The sequence below is a fragment of the Pecten maximus genome, chromosome 18 (assembly GCF_902652985.1).
Source record: "Pecten maximus chromosome 18, xPecMax1.1, whole genome shotgun sequence".
NCBI lineage: Eukaryota > Metazoa > Mollusca > Bivalvia > Pectinida > Pectinidae > Pecten > Pecten maximus.
Window position 1 is genome coordinate 21,820,342 of NC_047032.1, and position 17,551 is coordinate 21,837,892.

General features: G+C 38.0%; 1 long non-coding RNA gene and 1 pseudogene across 1 annotated transcript; both read right to left on the reverse strand.

Moving 5' to 3' along the window:
* Positions 1–691: 691 nt before the first annotated feature.
* Positions 692–4,956, reverse strand: LOC117316308 (annotated as a pseudogene).
* Positions 4,957–6,512: 1,556 nt separating this feature from the next.
* Positions 6,513–7,897, reverse strand: LOC117316849. The gene is made up of 2 exons (XR_004530016.1): positions 7,095–7,897; positions 6,513–7,003 (listed from the first exon to the last, which is right to left on the reverse strand). It is a non-coding gene; the product is annotated as an uncharacterized LOC117316849 (long non-coding RNA).
* Between the last annotated feature and the right edge of the window lie 9,654 nt (positions 7,898–17,551).

Below are 17,551 nucleotides of genomic sequence, written 5' to 3' on the forward strand. Positions count from 1 at the left end.
TTCTGGAGCAGCAGCAAGCAGTGAAAACCACATGACAGCGGGAGTTTCACTTTCAAAGAAGAAGGGAAAACGTACCTGTAAGATTGTTCACCATGCATGTGTAATGTTGATATATAAATGTAAAATTATTTTTGTGAATTATATATATGTACATAAAATATGAATCTGCGAAAAATAGTAAAATTGCTTCCAACATGAAGTGCCTGCATATCAATATGCCTTTCAGTCCCCAAAATTAATTTTATCCCAGGCCCCCATCAGAAGATCAACAATTGCCTTGGAGACTATTGCCTCAAATTTGTGTGCCGATACTGGTAGTCAGTCCCAAGAAAATTGTATATCCCCAATCATTAAATTAAATTAATCATTAAACTAACCATCTTAGCTTATGCCATGACACGGTGTCCGTCGTTAGTCAACAATCGCTACTTATCAAAAAGTCCTAAATGTATTTGAACCAAATTTGATCAGAAACATTATCAGGGGAAGGGGAACAGATTTTGCATTTATGGTGACTTTAACTCCCTGGAACCAGAGGGGCAGAGCCCGATAGAAGCAAGTCTTTTTAATTGCTACTTGCATTTTTGAAACAGTTGAGATCCACACCCAATAACCATTTATAGCATTGGTCAACATCAACCAATAAAGCTACTATAACGAATTGAATGATACAGGCCCTATGGGCCTCTTGTTACTCTTTCTTGCCAATATAACTAAGTTTGATTTATAAATCAACTCAGCTAAAATTTAACTCAGTTTAATTTTCGAATCAAAACCTTTGTATAACTCTCCTTCTAGTGGTTTGTCCTTCATTGATGTCAGCTGCATTGTACTGATACACATCATCATTGCCAAAAAGGTGGATATGGTCATCATCAACTCGGTGTGGTATCATATCTTTTACAGCCACATTGTGTAATCTGAAACATGCCTCTATGATCTTCACCCTCTTCTCAGGGGAAAACTGAAGAGATTCTGCAGTTTTTTGCAAGCATCTGAAATATTTGAAATATTGCAAATAATTATATAAGGTTATGATTCATTTATACATACTTTTCTCTGTTATAGTTAATGTTACAAAACTTTAAATACTGTAGCAATTTGAGGCAGTTGCATGTAAATTTCAGTACATCAATAAGTTTCATTTTGGGTTAATAGGAATTAGTTGCAGAGTTATGGCCCTTTGTTGAAATTTAAAGTAATGTACATGTAAGTACATATTACAATTCATGAACTGATATTTTGTCAAATACAATTTTTTTGATAATCTCATGCATCTGATGTTACATGCATGATTGTATTGCATGTATACCTGAAACGACTTTTGAGAACACCAAAAGCTCTTTCAATGGTATTTCTTGTTCTAATGTGGGCATTATTAAATCTTTGTTCTTGAGCGGTATTTGGATTTAAGATTGGGGTCATGAGCCACTTTTTCAATGGATAACCACTGTCACCTAGAAGCTATCCATCTGTCATTGCCATTAATTCTGGTATATCAGAATTTTGTAGAACAAAGGCATCATGCGTACAACCTGGCCACCTGACTACAATGTTGGTGAACCTAAGATGTATAAAATGTACATTTACAGCATAAGTCATTTGAGTAATTTAGTAATTTTGAAATAATGATGGAATTATCTATCAACTTCTGAAACCTGATTACCAATATGGGTGTTGAATATGTAAGTCAAACCTGTCAACCAAGGGACAATGCAAAAGTGTGCTGTATAGGTATATATATATATATATATATATATATATATATAGTGTGTGTGTGTGTGTGTTTAATTGGTAAAATGTATTATTAGAACCATATGGCAATTATTGAAGACAATTCTAAATAGAGTTATACATTTGTATCCTCTGATGTTTGATGAAAACATTCCAAATCTCCATTTCAATTTTCAGTTGGCATTGTTTTCCCCAGTCCAATGTGAATATTATTGAAAAGGAATCAACTAAATTTTACAATTGACCATAAATTATGACATTAACTACAAATATATTGTACCTCAAGTCTCCATCACAAATCGCCTGCACATTAATTGCATGGAATCCTTTCCTTGAAACATAGTTTGGCTCATCGTCACCAGACATCCCTTGAATGGGAATCAAGGTCCCATCTATCGCCCCAACAACATTTGGGAAGTTACAAATTTTATAAAATCCATTTTTTATTTCTAAAATTATGTCCTCATTTTCCAAAAATGTGATGTTGTGTAAAGTCCGTGAAATACTCTTACAGACAGAGGCAATTATCCTAGATGATGAGGATATGCTGATTCCATGGATGTCTCCAACTTCACATAGATATTCCCCTTTTGCTAGGAATCGTAGAGTTGTCATAACCTGTTTAATAATTAAGATTGAAATATTGATTCCTGGTATATGATTTCCAAAAGGATATCAAATTAAAAAAAACAACAACTTATAAACCAGTATGCTTAGAAAGCTTGACGTGTGAGTAAATACCCTAGGGTCATGTAGATATCTGTCTGTGGGATCTGTCTGTGGACACAATTTTGTACCACTGTCTCCTCACAGGATTATGCATGGATTTCAATGAAACTTGGTTCACATGAATGAACATGGGTTCAACAGGAGACTATCCAGAGTAGACATAAGCCAAACTTGACAGAAAGGTTATGAACAAAAGAGGGTGTGGTCCCTTAAGGAGGGGGATACAATTTGCCTGTATTACTATGCAGGTTTTGGCATGTCAAACTTGCATTAGGCATCCATCGTCCATCCATCCGTCAACATAATTGACTTCTTTTTCTGAACCGCTGATAAGAATTTAACAAAATTTGGTAGGAAGCATTTCCTTGGTGGATCTCCCAGGGGCCTCAGGGGCCTCAGGGGCAGGGCAAAAGGGATCTCACTAGATTGCTATAAAGGACTTCTTGCATTTTTGAAACTATTAAGATCAAGAGATGAACACAATCCTGATGTAAAAATAAGCCAAGGGGTCCTTCCTCACCCCGAAGGGGCTTTAGGTTTCTCTAAACACAATCTTGTTGAGTTTTAACTTCATTTCTAGGTTATATCTTTGAAGCAGCTGAGGTCCCCACCCCATAATCATACATTGTTAGACATAAACAGATATAACATGAACATTATGTGTATGTTTGCTCAAATAAACCAGATGAGCGATACGGGCCCTCTGGGCTTCATGTTTAATCTAGAATTTCCATATTTGGAATACATGTACAACTTGATGAACCTGAGTGTTGCATACAAAACAATGTCCCTGGCCCCCTTACTTTTTTCCATGTAGTTATTACCCTTTGATGGTAATTTTTCTTATTTGGACCATTGCTATGTCATCTTTTAATCAAAATCACCTTGTGACTGCAGTCCATCCGTCGTATAATTACTATTATTATTATTCCTTGAATAATTTTTGATATTGCTATTGTTTCACTAAAATAACTGAAGGAATCCTTTTGTTTCCCTTAAGGTATATTTAGAATTGTAATTGTACATACACATAGTAAATTTTCAGAGATCAGAATCCAACATGGCAGACAGGTGGCCATCTTGATTTTGACAATTGAAGTATCTATTTAAAATTTGGCATGAATGTTCCCCTTTAGATTTCTTCATTTAATATTACATTTAATGATTTTCAAACAGGTCATAATCCAACAAAAAGAATATTCAATCCAATGGTGGATGCCTCTGAGATCTAGCTCTTTTTCCATTTTGTTGTTGAAATGGTCTGCTTTCTCACATCACAAATTGAACTTGCATGGCAAATGGCCTTTTATTTAATTTCAATTCCAAAAATAAAATTTGTTTACACATGTACATCGTTGAAAGTTCAGAACAGTTCAAACATCCTGTTAAAAAAAATTTGAATGTTCTATATCGTATTTGATCTAGATCGATATAAGGATGTAATTCTAAAAATACTGAAATCACCGACAGTAATGAACACCTTCATCCATCGATATATCTTGCAAGTATGTGTTTATACATTTGTGTATATTGGAACATATTGCTATCAGTTTGTCTGTCTGTCTGTCTATCTACATTTATGTTGTCTACTGTACAGATATTAATTTGACAATGGTAATGGTATTGACATCATATCCGTATGTCTTGGTTTCCACATTTAAAAAAATTTTACTTAAATTTATTTTGTTAAGAAATAAAAATTGACACACTTCAAATTATGCTGTTATTTTCACTTCTGTAATTTCCCTTAATGCATTTTATTAATGAAATTGTACATTTTATCATATACAGTGATGTGCCAAATGTCTTCACATTTTATAATTGTTTGCAGTGTTATCTTTTATCTGAAAAAAATACTAGACTACATGTAGGACCTATAGATATAATAATGTTTCTTACAGTCGTGTCATTGAATCTACTTCAATTTAACAACACTATTTCGTTATCAACAGTGAGTACTTTATAATTTGCAAGTATCAAATCTAGCAATAGACAAGATTTGCAAGAATATTTTGAATGATTTTGTCTAATTAAATTGTGAAAAAATCGTTTTAGATTGGTATAAAAATCAAAATGCACTGAAATTGACAAAACGTAATGTACTTTAAAAGTATATTGTTGTAGGCAATGAAAAATGACAGTTACTGATAACAGAAACGTAGAGAGTTTGTGAAAGTAGGCCGTTTCGACAATAGACAATAGAGCGAGCAGACAGCCGGAAGTGTGAATCAAGGGGAATAACCGGAGAAATTGATTTCGCCAGTGTTTACTTACATGCAAGTGTGGAGGAATTGTCTGCGATCTAGATGTGGGATGTTGTATCTCATCTTTGACAAGTTCTGTTAACTGCAGTATTGCCCGACGAGGGAAACGATACCTAGCTATAAGTTCCTTGTCCGTTAAAATATCTATGCTCTGTGAGCGATCTCTGAATATCCGTTCTCTCCGTAATGCACGATTGTTTTGGAATAAAACAAAGAACACTGCCGCCATTTTGTTTAAAGACTTTGTTTTACCCCTAAGAATCACACTTACGACGAATTTTTCATCGTAAGAGTAAAATTTTACACTTACGAGTGGGTTATGGGCTCTCGTAGACTTACGATGAATTTTGTACTTAAGATTTTCGTAGGTTCCTTTGTGAAAACCACCATAATCGTTAATTTACACTTACGATCAAAATTACACTTACGAACTTTCGTGAAAAGGTCCCCTGTTATCAAGCATTTACTGTTTACTACTCTCGATGCGTAAACAATTCTAAATGATAAATGAAAACAAAGTTTCACTTTGGAAAGTATTTCGATATGTATTGATTAGATTAATATCCGACAGATATCGAAAGAACAATGCTATTGGTGTTGTCAACGTAACTATACCTACATTTTCTACGCTGGCTCTTCTTTCCCGCCAATATCTAGGTCTTTGTTACGATTGCCCGCCATATTTATCCCGTATGTATAAGGCATATTTGACAAGTGAATCAACAATCCTGGTGGACGATTAATACATTTCAGTATAAAATTGGAGAAAATGGAAGTTCTAGCGGTTCTGAAAAAAAAGTTCTAACGTGTGAACGCAGAGGTTTAACACTTCTGTAACTGTGATTACTACATCAAATGCAACAAATCATGGTTATAACTCGCATTTTAGTTTCTTCTAGAACGTACCTCGGGTGAAAGCTAGATTTCATATTCTGTGTATACATATGATCGGAGTGGTTACTCTCCCAAGAAATTCCAAGACATACACAGTCCTCTTCAACATCCCTTTACCAGTGTTAGTTGAAAAGTCATTATGACATTTCTATATGAGCTTTTTCGTCGCGGCTGTTACCTTTGAAATCGTTTGATTCACTTACTTGTCCTTAAACTGGACAAATCATCCAGACATTTGTCACTTTCGTTGAATATTACTGCGTTTAATCTTTCGGTCTATGATGTTCTCATAAAGAAGACAGACGGAATGGATAGTTTACTCAGAGTTTAGTACTGAATCAAATGTAAAACTCAAGTCTATCGCTGGGCAGTTCAGTGGAAAGTACGTGATAAAGATTTATCTTAAAAAAACCGTATATATGATGTCTGTTTACCGACTTTATCGCTTTGCTGTGAATGTATCAATTTCATTTCGAATATTTTGAAATACCTTAGGACAATAGATGCATCAAAATACTTTAAATCATTATCATTAGAAACGTGAGGATGATAACCAAAAAAATATATATGTGATGTGCGTCGGCCGGGAGTCGAACCCGGATCGACTGACCGTTACACCACCGACGCATATACTGTAAGACGTACGAACTATGTGATTGCTCCGATTGAATAGATTGAATAAAATTGCAGAGACAATAGGCATTGTATTATGGCAACATTGTCGATAAAGTTGTTTTATTTACTGACAATTGTAGTCACATTGTATGTCATTGATCTACATCCTTTTTTAATACCTCTGTAAAGAAGGCAATGTTTTTAGCAATTCTATTTTTCACCAAGAAGTGTCAATGCAGACGATATCTCATTAAAACAAGACAATAAGAAATTCAATCTGATAAACTATTATTTATTAATGAACTAAATTGATCTATGACTAGCGCCTTTACACTTACCCAATTAAGATATCCATAAATTTACATAAATTGCTATATATTAGGCCATTGCGATGTCTGGCAGGATCCTAAGAATTCAGAAACTGACCGCCTGTATTCTCCAATACATATATGGCACATCAGTGCCACCCAGGTAGCACGGGTTGGCCTCATCCCCCCAAAGTAGCTTTTGAGTGGGAGCAATCGTACAACAACCCAGAATAATTTATACCGTAATTTTTTCATTGTCTCCAATAACATGTATATAAACTGTATGTATCTATTTCCTGTCCCTGTGGTAAATTATATAACATATAACCTTTCCACAGTGGACAAAAAACTCCCCGTTGGTAATTAAAACCAGTGAAGTAGCTAGGGCGCCCCACCCGGTTTCTCGGGAGTGGACTGAAATTCCTGTCCCCCCATGGTAAATCATGGATGAGACCTAACCTAGACCTATCATCCCCCCCCCCCCCCCCGGTTTCTCGGGAGTGGACAAAAATTCCTGTCCCCCCATGGTAAATCATGGATGAGACCTAACCTAGAACTGGGTTGAAGTCAACAATGATCGCCTTCGAGTGTGAATCCCCAGGATCCCGCCAACCCACCTGGATCTCCATCCTGCTATGACAAATTATATATAATAAATCATCCTCATTGTGTAATCTTTGGTAATTTGCACTAATTCTCTGTATATTGTTAATTGACATAAATAACACTCATACCGAGCTCCAGTATCTAAAAACTATACATACCATAGATATAATATCCAAATTTATAGTATTACAAGAATCGGCAATTATTGAATGTACATAATACTGTTAAATAGGCACTAGTCACAGTGACTCAACATTCACTCTTCCACAATGTAATAAAAAATGCAAGTCAATCAATCTATGGAAGTCAAGTTCAGTTCCATTACTTGCATGCACGACATACATCATATACACATGGTCCATCAAATTCAATATCCGTTTCGTAGATGAAGAGCTACCCATCCAGTCTGTAACTGTGCAAATGTTCCTTGTAGCAGACACGACACACCAATGTAATGTATTCATATTCTTGAACCACAAATAACACTGTCAAATTGTAAACTGGTTACCTGCAGAATTTATGTAATTATAAGTCACACCACATCCTGGTTAAAAGGTGTCCAAGCCCATAACTCAAGGTTCGTGAAAGTTTATGTCATCCTTCACATATCAAAGCACACCAGGTATACACGTGTGTAGAAAAGTCAAACACAGGTCAATCTGAGACTCCGGTACTGGTTGTGGTCATATAGGCCCCTCTGTGGTATGTTGAAGTCTGTAATGTAGAGAACTCTGGGCAGAAGGTTGGTACCAGTTAACACAATTTAAAGTTCATAGCTAAAATATACTACTGTAACCCATCTGGTAAATTGGGTGGGAGGGAGGGAAAATGTTGTCGTTCCTGTTGAAATGGCTGTAGGCTAGCTACACAATGTGGTTAACTAGGTCATAGGGATGTTTGAGATGCTCCCAAAATCTAGGTCCTGAAGCTGCTTGATTAATATTAAAGGAAACAACCCTATTGATTAGATCTTAAGGGAACTTGCCCCACTAATCTGGTACAGCCAATAGGCTGTCCCAGAACATGCTTGTTTTAAAAAACATTTATCCTATATGAATTGATAAATGCAATAAAAACCAAGACAATAAGAAATTCAATCTGATAAACTATTATTTATTAATGAACTAAATTGATCTATGACTAGCGTCTTTACACTTACCCAATTAGGATATCCATAAATTTACATAAATTGCTATATATTAGGCCATAGCGATGTCTGGCAGGATCCTAAGAATTCAGAAACTGACCGCCTGTATTCTCCAATACATATATGGTACATCAGCGCCACCCAGGTAGCACGGGTTGCCCTCATCCCCCCAAAGTAGCTTTTGAGTGGGAGCAATCGTACAACAACCCAGAATAATTTATACCGTAATTTTTTCATTGTCTCCAATAACATGTATATAAACTGTATGTATCTATTTCCTGTCCCTGGGGTAAATTATATAACATATAACCTTTCCACACTGGACAAAAAACTCCCCGTTGGTAATTAACACCAGTGAAGTAGCTAGGGCACCCCACCCGGTTTCTCGGGAGTGGACTGAAATTCCTGTCCCCCCATGGTAAATCATGGATGAGACCTCACCTGAACCTATCATGTCCCCCCTCGGTTTCTCGGGAGTGGACAAAAATTCCTGTCCCCCCATGGTAAATCATGGATGAGACCTAGCCTAGAACTGGGTTGAAGTCAACAATGAGACGGTCTAGACCGAATCACCCACGAAGAAGGCCCTTTCCCCCTCCCTTTACCCATGGGTTCCTCTCCCCCTCCCCCCGGACACATGAGATTAGGAGACAAGTGGGAACACTGTTACAGATGGGTGGGACACAAATGTTTCTAAACCCCCTTGAATATCATTGAGGAACACATCATTACCCGAAGCAGATAGATGAACCCCATCTAATCTATATAGCGACAATTCCTTCACCGAAATAGATGGATGACGGATTACACGACCCTGTTCTTTCATGAGGATTGTTTTAACTTTACTATTTATCATCTTTCTTTTTTCTTCTATTTTGCCAGGTTTGTTCGCTCCATGCCAATAACACCGCGGCAAAATGTCTGACCACACTATCGTTGTGAGGGGGATTAATGCTCTCAGCTTTAAGATAGTACATTTAATATCAGTTAAAAGCTCTTTGCATGGTACAGAAACCAAGTCATTTGATCCCAAATGTAAAACTAGATATTGGGGAGGTGCTGACATCTGTAATAACTGCTCCATCTTGGCGTTAAGCTGCTCCCATTTCATACCAGAGACTCCATGCCATTGCACACAAACACCTGTACGCTGAAGCCCAAGATTTTTGGACTTACCCCCCATTATGCTACAGAAATAACAAACGAATGTAAGACCTGAAAGCTCCAGATTTCCATCTACCCCATTGTTTGATAGTGTCCTCAGAGATGCCATGCTTAGCAGCTTCAGTAGCTGCCCCTATCCGAAAACTATGGGAACGATAGTGTCCTGAATTAATATTGCAGAAAGCCAGGGCTTTTCTCAAAACAGATGAGAACTGATATCTAGTCAACAAATCCTCATTAAAATGAAGGAACAGATGTCTTGATGGTAGACTGCCTGACCTCCTGCTAAGGTATGACTTCATGGACAAAATTGGACATATCTGTGTGAGTTTAGACTTTTTAATCAACAAAGTGTGGGAGTCCCTTCTTTGATCTGTTTTCGATTCCCTTATAATTACCTTTAACATACTGTCATCAACAGCTAATGAAATATCTTCTAACTGTAGGGGACGAGAAGTTGATGAATTGCTACTTGGTGCTGTGAACTCACCTACACGTAAAAAACCGAAGAATGCCAATGAAAAAGCAGCTTTGAACAAAACAGCCTCAAAATAAGAGGTGCACACTGAGTCAAGAGAATCTATCAATCTCTTTAGCAAGGGGCTGCTAATAGGGGAACGGATGTCTGGTTTATTCCCTCCCCTGCGGACACCTTCCAATAACTTTGAAATAATAAAACTTTTAGTTGAATCTTCAACACGTTTAATTTTATGTATATAACTCACTGCACTAATATACGTTCTGATGGTGGATGCGGAACGCTGATTTAAGGAAAGGTAAGCTATATAGTTGCACAATTGATCAACTGGTACTGGCCACACCCCAGGAAGCTCATACAGACTTAAGTAATGCTCGTACTGCCGGAACGCATTTTGGTAAGTGGACCGAGTTCCTAGAGCCATAGGGTTCTCCAACAGCCTACCGACTTCCGAATCTAGATCTGCCAGACGTGGGGTGGTATTTGAACTGGACATGGGTCTGCCTCTGGGGCCAGAATTCTGAATTTGTCCCACTGCAGACGAGAAATTGAGTCAGCAATTTTATTTACACACCCAGGTATATGCTCGGCCTTTAGTAATATGTTAGCTTTTAAACAACTTACCACAAGCTTACGGACTAAAACCATAACTAGAGGGTCTTTTGCCGACTGTTTGTTTATTATAGTTACTACCGCTTTGTTGTCAATATGGAATAAGACTTTTTTATTAGCAAGCTCATCACCCCAAATAGCCAGAGCGGCACACACTGGTAGCAATTCCAAAAAGGTTATATTTCTAAGGATAGGGGTGTTACTCCATTCATGTGGCCATGGGCCAAAAGCCCAACTTTTATTAAAATAGATACCAAAACCTTAGTCCTTCCGACCCGCACTGTCTGTAAACAATTCCAATGTTTCATTTGTTGTCCAAAGTCGGTCAGGCATTACTGTCACCCCATTATACCCGTCAAGGAAATCAAGCCAGGAATGTAGATCTGCTCTCATGTTACAGGTAACCCTGATCTTGTGTTTAGGTTGCTTAATTCCTCTGGTAGCATCAATAAGCCTTCTACAAAATGCTCGGCCTGGCCTAACAACACGGCATGCAAAATGAAGTGAGCCAATCAACGACTGGAGTTTTTCGAGTGTTATCTTTTTAAGTGATAAAATGCCTAAGATCTTTTCTTTCAGATCTAATAGTTTATCCAAAGGATGCCTAATTATCATATTGTTTGTGTCAAATTCTACCCCCAGGAATGTCAGGACATTACATGGACCCACTGTTTTTTTTGTCAGCGAGAGGAACTCCAAGCAACTTACAAATTTTTTGAAATGCCATCATATACTCAATACTGAGATGTATCCTTCTCCCTCCCCCCCCCCCCCCCCCCCCCCCCCCCAATAAAAAATCATCAAGGTAGTGTAACAAGGATGTCGATGGCTGTCCTATATCTTGTTTAGTTGCCCATTCAAGGAAAGTAGAAAATTTCTCAAATAGAGCACAGCTAACACTGGCCCCCATGGGAAGGCATTTATCAAAAATAAATTAGATTGTCCACCTGAAAACCTAACTGATCAAAATCGCCTGGGTAAACTGGTAGTAGTCTGAAGGCGGATTTTATGTCCATTTTGCCCAAAAGTGCACCCCTACCCAAGGTTTGTACCAAATCCACTGCATCGTCTACACTGGAGTATTTGACTGAACAAGAACTGTCGTCGATGAAATCGTTCACAGATTCACCAGCTGGGTATGAGAGATGATGAATCATTCTAAGATCCCCATCTTTTTTAGGGACCAAACCAAGGGGCGAAATGCGTAGAGTTGGTAATGGTGGATTAATGAATGGGCCACATATCCTCCCTGCTAATAGCTCCTTTTGTATTTTTGCTCTGACTGTTTCTAAATCGCTGTTAACACTTTTTAAATTCTTAGCACAGGTTGGCGCACGTGGACCACTATATTGTAAAGGAAAACCATACTGAAAACCATTTAAAAGTTCCTTTGCTACATTATGATATGGTTAAGATAACAATAGCCTTGTCAAATGAGTCAGATTGACTGGGGACCCCCCTAAAGAATACAATGAACCCGTGTTCTGCCTATGAAGATGCGTTTCCCCTGGGTTTCTGTCTACACTGCGTTTGTGGATGTTGTCCCCCACATGCTGAACAGGCATGTCTATATCGACATCTAGGCCCGAAAGCACATTGTCCTTTGTTGTACCCCCAGCATTCTGCTCCATGGGCTCGAAAATTGTCCGTTTGTTTTTTGTCGCCCTCGTGACCTCCCAAAACATTGCCTGCATGTGTGGTACGCCCTGGAGACATGTTACTGTCGTTACCAGCCCTCGGCTGGCCAGCAAGGGCATTCGCTCTTTGCGACGTTACGTAAAGGAGCCATAGCTCGCTATCTATTACCCCCCAGGAAGAACTTGGATATCGAACTTTTTTAATTCGGTACTGTTCATCGTACCTGACCCATGAGGAACCAGACCTGTTTGCTGCCAGCCTTATATCCCTCATATACTTTAGTAACTCCTGTGCTTTTCCGGGTTGTTTTTCAAGCAATATACTCATGAAAACCATGAAAGCACTGGTCCAAACATTGATATTGTAAATTGGTCTCGACTCGAGGTGTTTTTGAACGACCAGTTTTCCACCCTTCATCACTATTTTCGCCCCCCCCCCCCCCCCCCCCCCCCCCCCCCCCCCCCCGCCTGGTCCATTTCCCTGGTAAGATCCCTTGCCGATTTCAAAAGCACACCTAGACCGATAAACTCCCCAGCCCAAATTTTTTCTCTAAGTTTTAGAGGAACGTGGTCCCCGATGGCGTCAAACACACTAACAACCGGCACCGGGCCTGACACACAATCTGGACCGGTTACCCACTCGACAGGTAGCTCATCTGCTGACCCCCCACATCTTGACGTGTTACCTGAGGATCCAGTTGGCGTGTCCACGATGTTAGCCATCTCATTCGTCGGCTCCTCTAAAACATGTGGTTCGGAATTAGTCTCTGTGCCATTTTCCTCTGCGAACCTTGCTGGGGACCGCCTCGGGCGTTTGCCAGGTTGTCGAGCCTGTCCTGGTCTTTTCTGAGTCTTTCCCATGGCTTGATGGCTTACGATTGTATAAGATTGACGAATGGATTCAAAAAATGTTGTCGTTCCTGTTGAAATTGCTGCAGGCTAGCTACACAATGTGGTTAACTAGGTCATAGGGATGTTTGAGATGCTCCCAAAATCTAGGTCCTGAAGCTGCTTGATTAGTATTAAAGGAAACAACCCCGTTGATTAGATCTTAAGGGAACTTGCCCCACTAATCTGGTACAGCCAATAGGCTGTCCCAGAACATGCTTGTTTTAAAAAACATTTATCCTATATGAATTGATCAATGCAATTATTTCATTGGATATGTGAGAATCAAATTTGGCTAAACTATTTGACATTTGTTAATCTATTGGCGTTACTCGTCCGATTTTCGTGAGATAGATCCATATCGGAACGTCAACTTCCTGGTCGCTGATTATTTGCCATTCGAGTTGATGGACGTTTAGAAAACTGTCTCATTAAGGATGTATGTCACCAGTGATAGCTCAGTTGGTAGAGGACTTCCGGTTTTGATTTTGAAGTAAATGGACGCCTGTCTATGAGCTGTTTTGAAATCGACTAACATCGGTGGTAAGCAAGGGTCTGAGACCCGCTTGATTTGATATTTTATCAATATAGACATTATTTGTTTGAATGTGACTTTTGAAAATGTGACTTGATCTTCGAATTTGCTGATATTTATATATCAATTCGGTCGGTACACACCGGGGGGATGGCTGCCGCCGATCCCTCTCAGGCCGTTCCTAGTGCTAAGAGACGTTATGTGAAGGACAATACTGTTATTATTAATGTCATTGATAACAAGTCATTAAAAGCTCACAAAGTGATTGATGTCATAACTGAACTGTGTGGTGATGGGGCTGTTTTTGCCTGTGTTCCCAAATCTGGGAATTTGTATGAGGTTACCCTAGAGGGGCGTGCGGGGATTAACCTTTTATTAGACGGTGTATTAATTGAAGGGAAAAGATACGAGTGTAATGACGTCACAAAGAAATTTACTTTGGTTAGTTTTATGCATCTTCCTGCATATATTGACGACGGAGAAATAAAGGAAAAGCTTGAAAAGCTTGGTGTTGAACTTGTTTCCCCAATCAAACGTCGTTTTTATAGAGGAACTAATGTCGCGGACGGCACGAGATATGTACGCGTAAAACTTCCCCAAACGTTAAAGTCACTGCCGTACACAATGAAATTCGGTACAGAATATCATCGTGTTATACACGACAATCAGCTGAAGGTGTGTTCATTGTGTTATTCGGAAGATCATCTATTTAGAGACTGTCCCCAGTTTGTGTGTTTTACCTGTGGAGGCCAGGGGCATTTTCGCAAGGCCTGTAAAACACAGCCATGTGTTCGCTGTGGCGACGTGAAATACGCGTGTGACTGTTCGCGGGTAGTCAGGCATGTCAATACATTGTGTGACCAATGTGGACGGTACGACTGCTCATGTTTTGACACGGGGGCCAACCTGAAGGACGCGGAATCAGGTGCGTGGGGCAGGCCTATTGAACATGCTAGTAGTGATATATCACAGACAATCGATGATGATGATGTTGATGATGATGATGGAGTGTCATCTAAGGATGATACTGTGGCCGAGGTACCCACTGGTGGCATGGTTGATATAAATGACAGCTTGGAGTTTCGTAGCGATGAAACAATGAGCGATGACATTACTTTGGATGACGGGAATAGTGTGGGAAGTATATCTGAACAATTTGATTCTCTCACGTACGGTGACGTGTTTCCCTTGGAAAACACGATTGCTCGGTCCGAAAGTAAATTCTGGGATGATGGGACTGAAAAAGAAAATGACGAGGAAGTACCTCTTTCAGAAAAACAGGACGCGGGAAAAGAGCGCGATCTCCTCAAAAATAAAGTAAGGGTGGCTGGCGTGAGGAAAACGAGAAAGAAGAAGGCTAAAAAAGTTAAAGGTTTACCGAAATGAACTCTTTCTTGTTATTTACTTTAATGTTTACATGTTTATCATTAAATGTGAATGGTTTAAGAGATGTTGTTAAAATTAGGAATTTATTTGAATATTGTCAATGTAATTATTATCAAGTAGTATTATTACAAGAAACTTTTTGGGACGATATGTTTGTTAATCAAATACGCCACTTGTGGCAAGGAAAGATTGTATATAATAATAGTAATGATAACAGAAAAGGTGTTGCGATTTTAATTAATAATACTTTTAAAGATGGTTTAATTGATTATGACGGATATGACGGAAGAGTTTTACGTATTAAAATCCGAATAGAGGATGTGGAATTGAATATTGTTAATATATATGCGCCCAATATTGTGAGTGATAAAAAGCTTTTTTTGATAAGTTGAAAGATTGGCTTGTTCCATTTTCGGACAACATGATTACAGGGGTGATTTTAATACCACTCTCTCGACACTAGATCGGACTAGGCTTGACTGCACACCAGGTAAATTCCAATGTGTCGGCATTGAAAAGTTTAATGTTTACATGTGGGGTGTATGATATTTGGAGAAACAGAAATGAAAATTGTGCTGTTTTTTCTCGGAAAATGGTTAGTAATGGTAATTTATCTCAAAGTCGCATTGACTATTTTTTTAATTTCGAAAGGACTTAATCCTTATGTTCAAAATGTGTATTATAATGATACTGCTTTCAGTGATCATTGTTTTGTTGTTATGAAAATTGACTGTGATCGGGGTAGTAAAGGTCCAGGCATATGGATGTTTAACAATTGTGTTTTGCTTGACGATGAGTTTAATGATAAGATCAAATCTATGATTAATGATGCTAAGAGGTGTTTTTTATATACAGATGAACCCAAGGTTTGGTGGGATAATCTGAAAAATAAGATAAAGAAATTTTCGCAAGTGTATGGTAAAGACCGTAACATGAAGCGTCGGTCGGAATATTATAAAATTCAAAATAAGCTGCAGTATTTTTCCTGTGCTATAGCTAATGGGAAATCCTTTGATTGTCACAAATATGAGGATTTGCGTCAAAGTCTCGAAAAATATGAAAGAGAAAAATGTAATGGTGCGGTTCTAAGATCAAAAGCCAAGTGGGCTGTAGATGGAGACAAAAATACAGGTTATTTTTTAAGATTGGAAAAGTTTAGGCAAAATTCTAATACTATAAAATGTTTACGTACTGCAAATGGAAATGTGTCGAATAATTGTAATGAGATGTCTGATGTAATCTATGATTTTTATAATAAGTTGTATAATTGTATTGATACAGATAGTGAAGATATTGATAAACTTGTATCGTTCATTGATAAAACTGTTACAGATGAAGATAGAGTTAAATGTGATTCAGTGATAACTGCTGACGAAATCAAAACTGCTTTGTCTGGTATGTCAAGAGGTCAAAGTCCTGGCTTAGGCGGACTTACTGTTGAATTTTATTGTCACTTTTTTGAAGAATTAAAATGTATATTTCCTCGTGTTATTCAGAGTATCTGGGATGATAGAGAATTGACCAGAACTATGAGATAAGGAGTAATTAACCTGGTTTACAAGAAAAGGGGCGATAAGTCCATGTTAAAAAACTGGCGACCTATTAGTCTCCTAAATGTGGATTACAAAATTCTAGCCCGAGTAATGTCTAATAGACTCAAATCGGTTTTACCTACAAGTATTTCAGAAAATCAGTCTTGTTGTGTAATTGGTCGTGATATTTCGAGACATTATTGATATCGCTAATCAGGAAGATTTTGAAGGGTATGTCATCAAAATTGACCAAGAAAAAGCATTTGATCGTGTTAGTCATTCTTATTTATTTAAGGTTTTAGAGGAATTTGGTTTTGGTAAAAACTTTGTTGATTGGATTAAGATTTTTTATACAAAAAATTCTAGTTCAGTTAAATATAATGGTAATTTGACTCGCTTTTTCCCTGTACAAAATTCAGTCCGTCAGGGGTGTCCGATTTCAGCAATGCTCTACGTTTTAGCTGCGGAACCCCGGGGTAAAATGATTCATAAGTCTCTGGATATATCAGGTATCAGAGTGCCTAATACTGACTTTGAGTCAAAAGTTTATCAACATGCAGATGATACAACTTTGACCCTGAGCAATAAAGAATCTATAGAGAACGTTTTTAATATATTAGAAATATATAGCAAGGGATCTGGTGCCAGAGTAAATAAAGAAAAGTCAGAACTTCTATGTGTTGGTAAAGGTGCTATATCAAATGAAGAAGTTGAAAAATTGTGTATAAAATTGTGTGATCGAGCTATTTGTGTTCTAGGAGTTTATGTCGGTGTTGATTTGAATTAATGTAATGAAAAGAATTGGGAGGGCAAAGTTTGTTCTATAAGAAATATATTAAGATTATGGTCACAAGAAAATTAACTCTTCAAGGAAGAGCAACTGTAATCACGTCCTTATTGATGTCTAGGTGTTGGTATTGTTTAACCTCCCAAACAATACCTCTGACAGTAATTAAAGATATTAAGAAGTTATCTACTGATTTTTTATGGCAGAGAGGTGCCCATTTAGTAGCTTATGACAC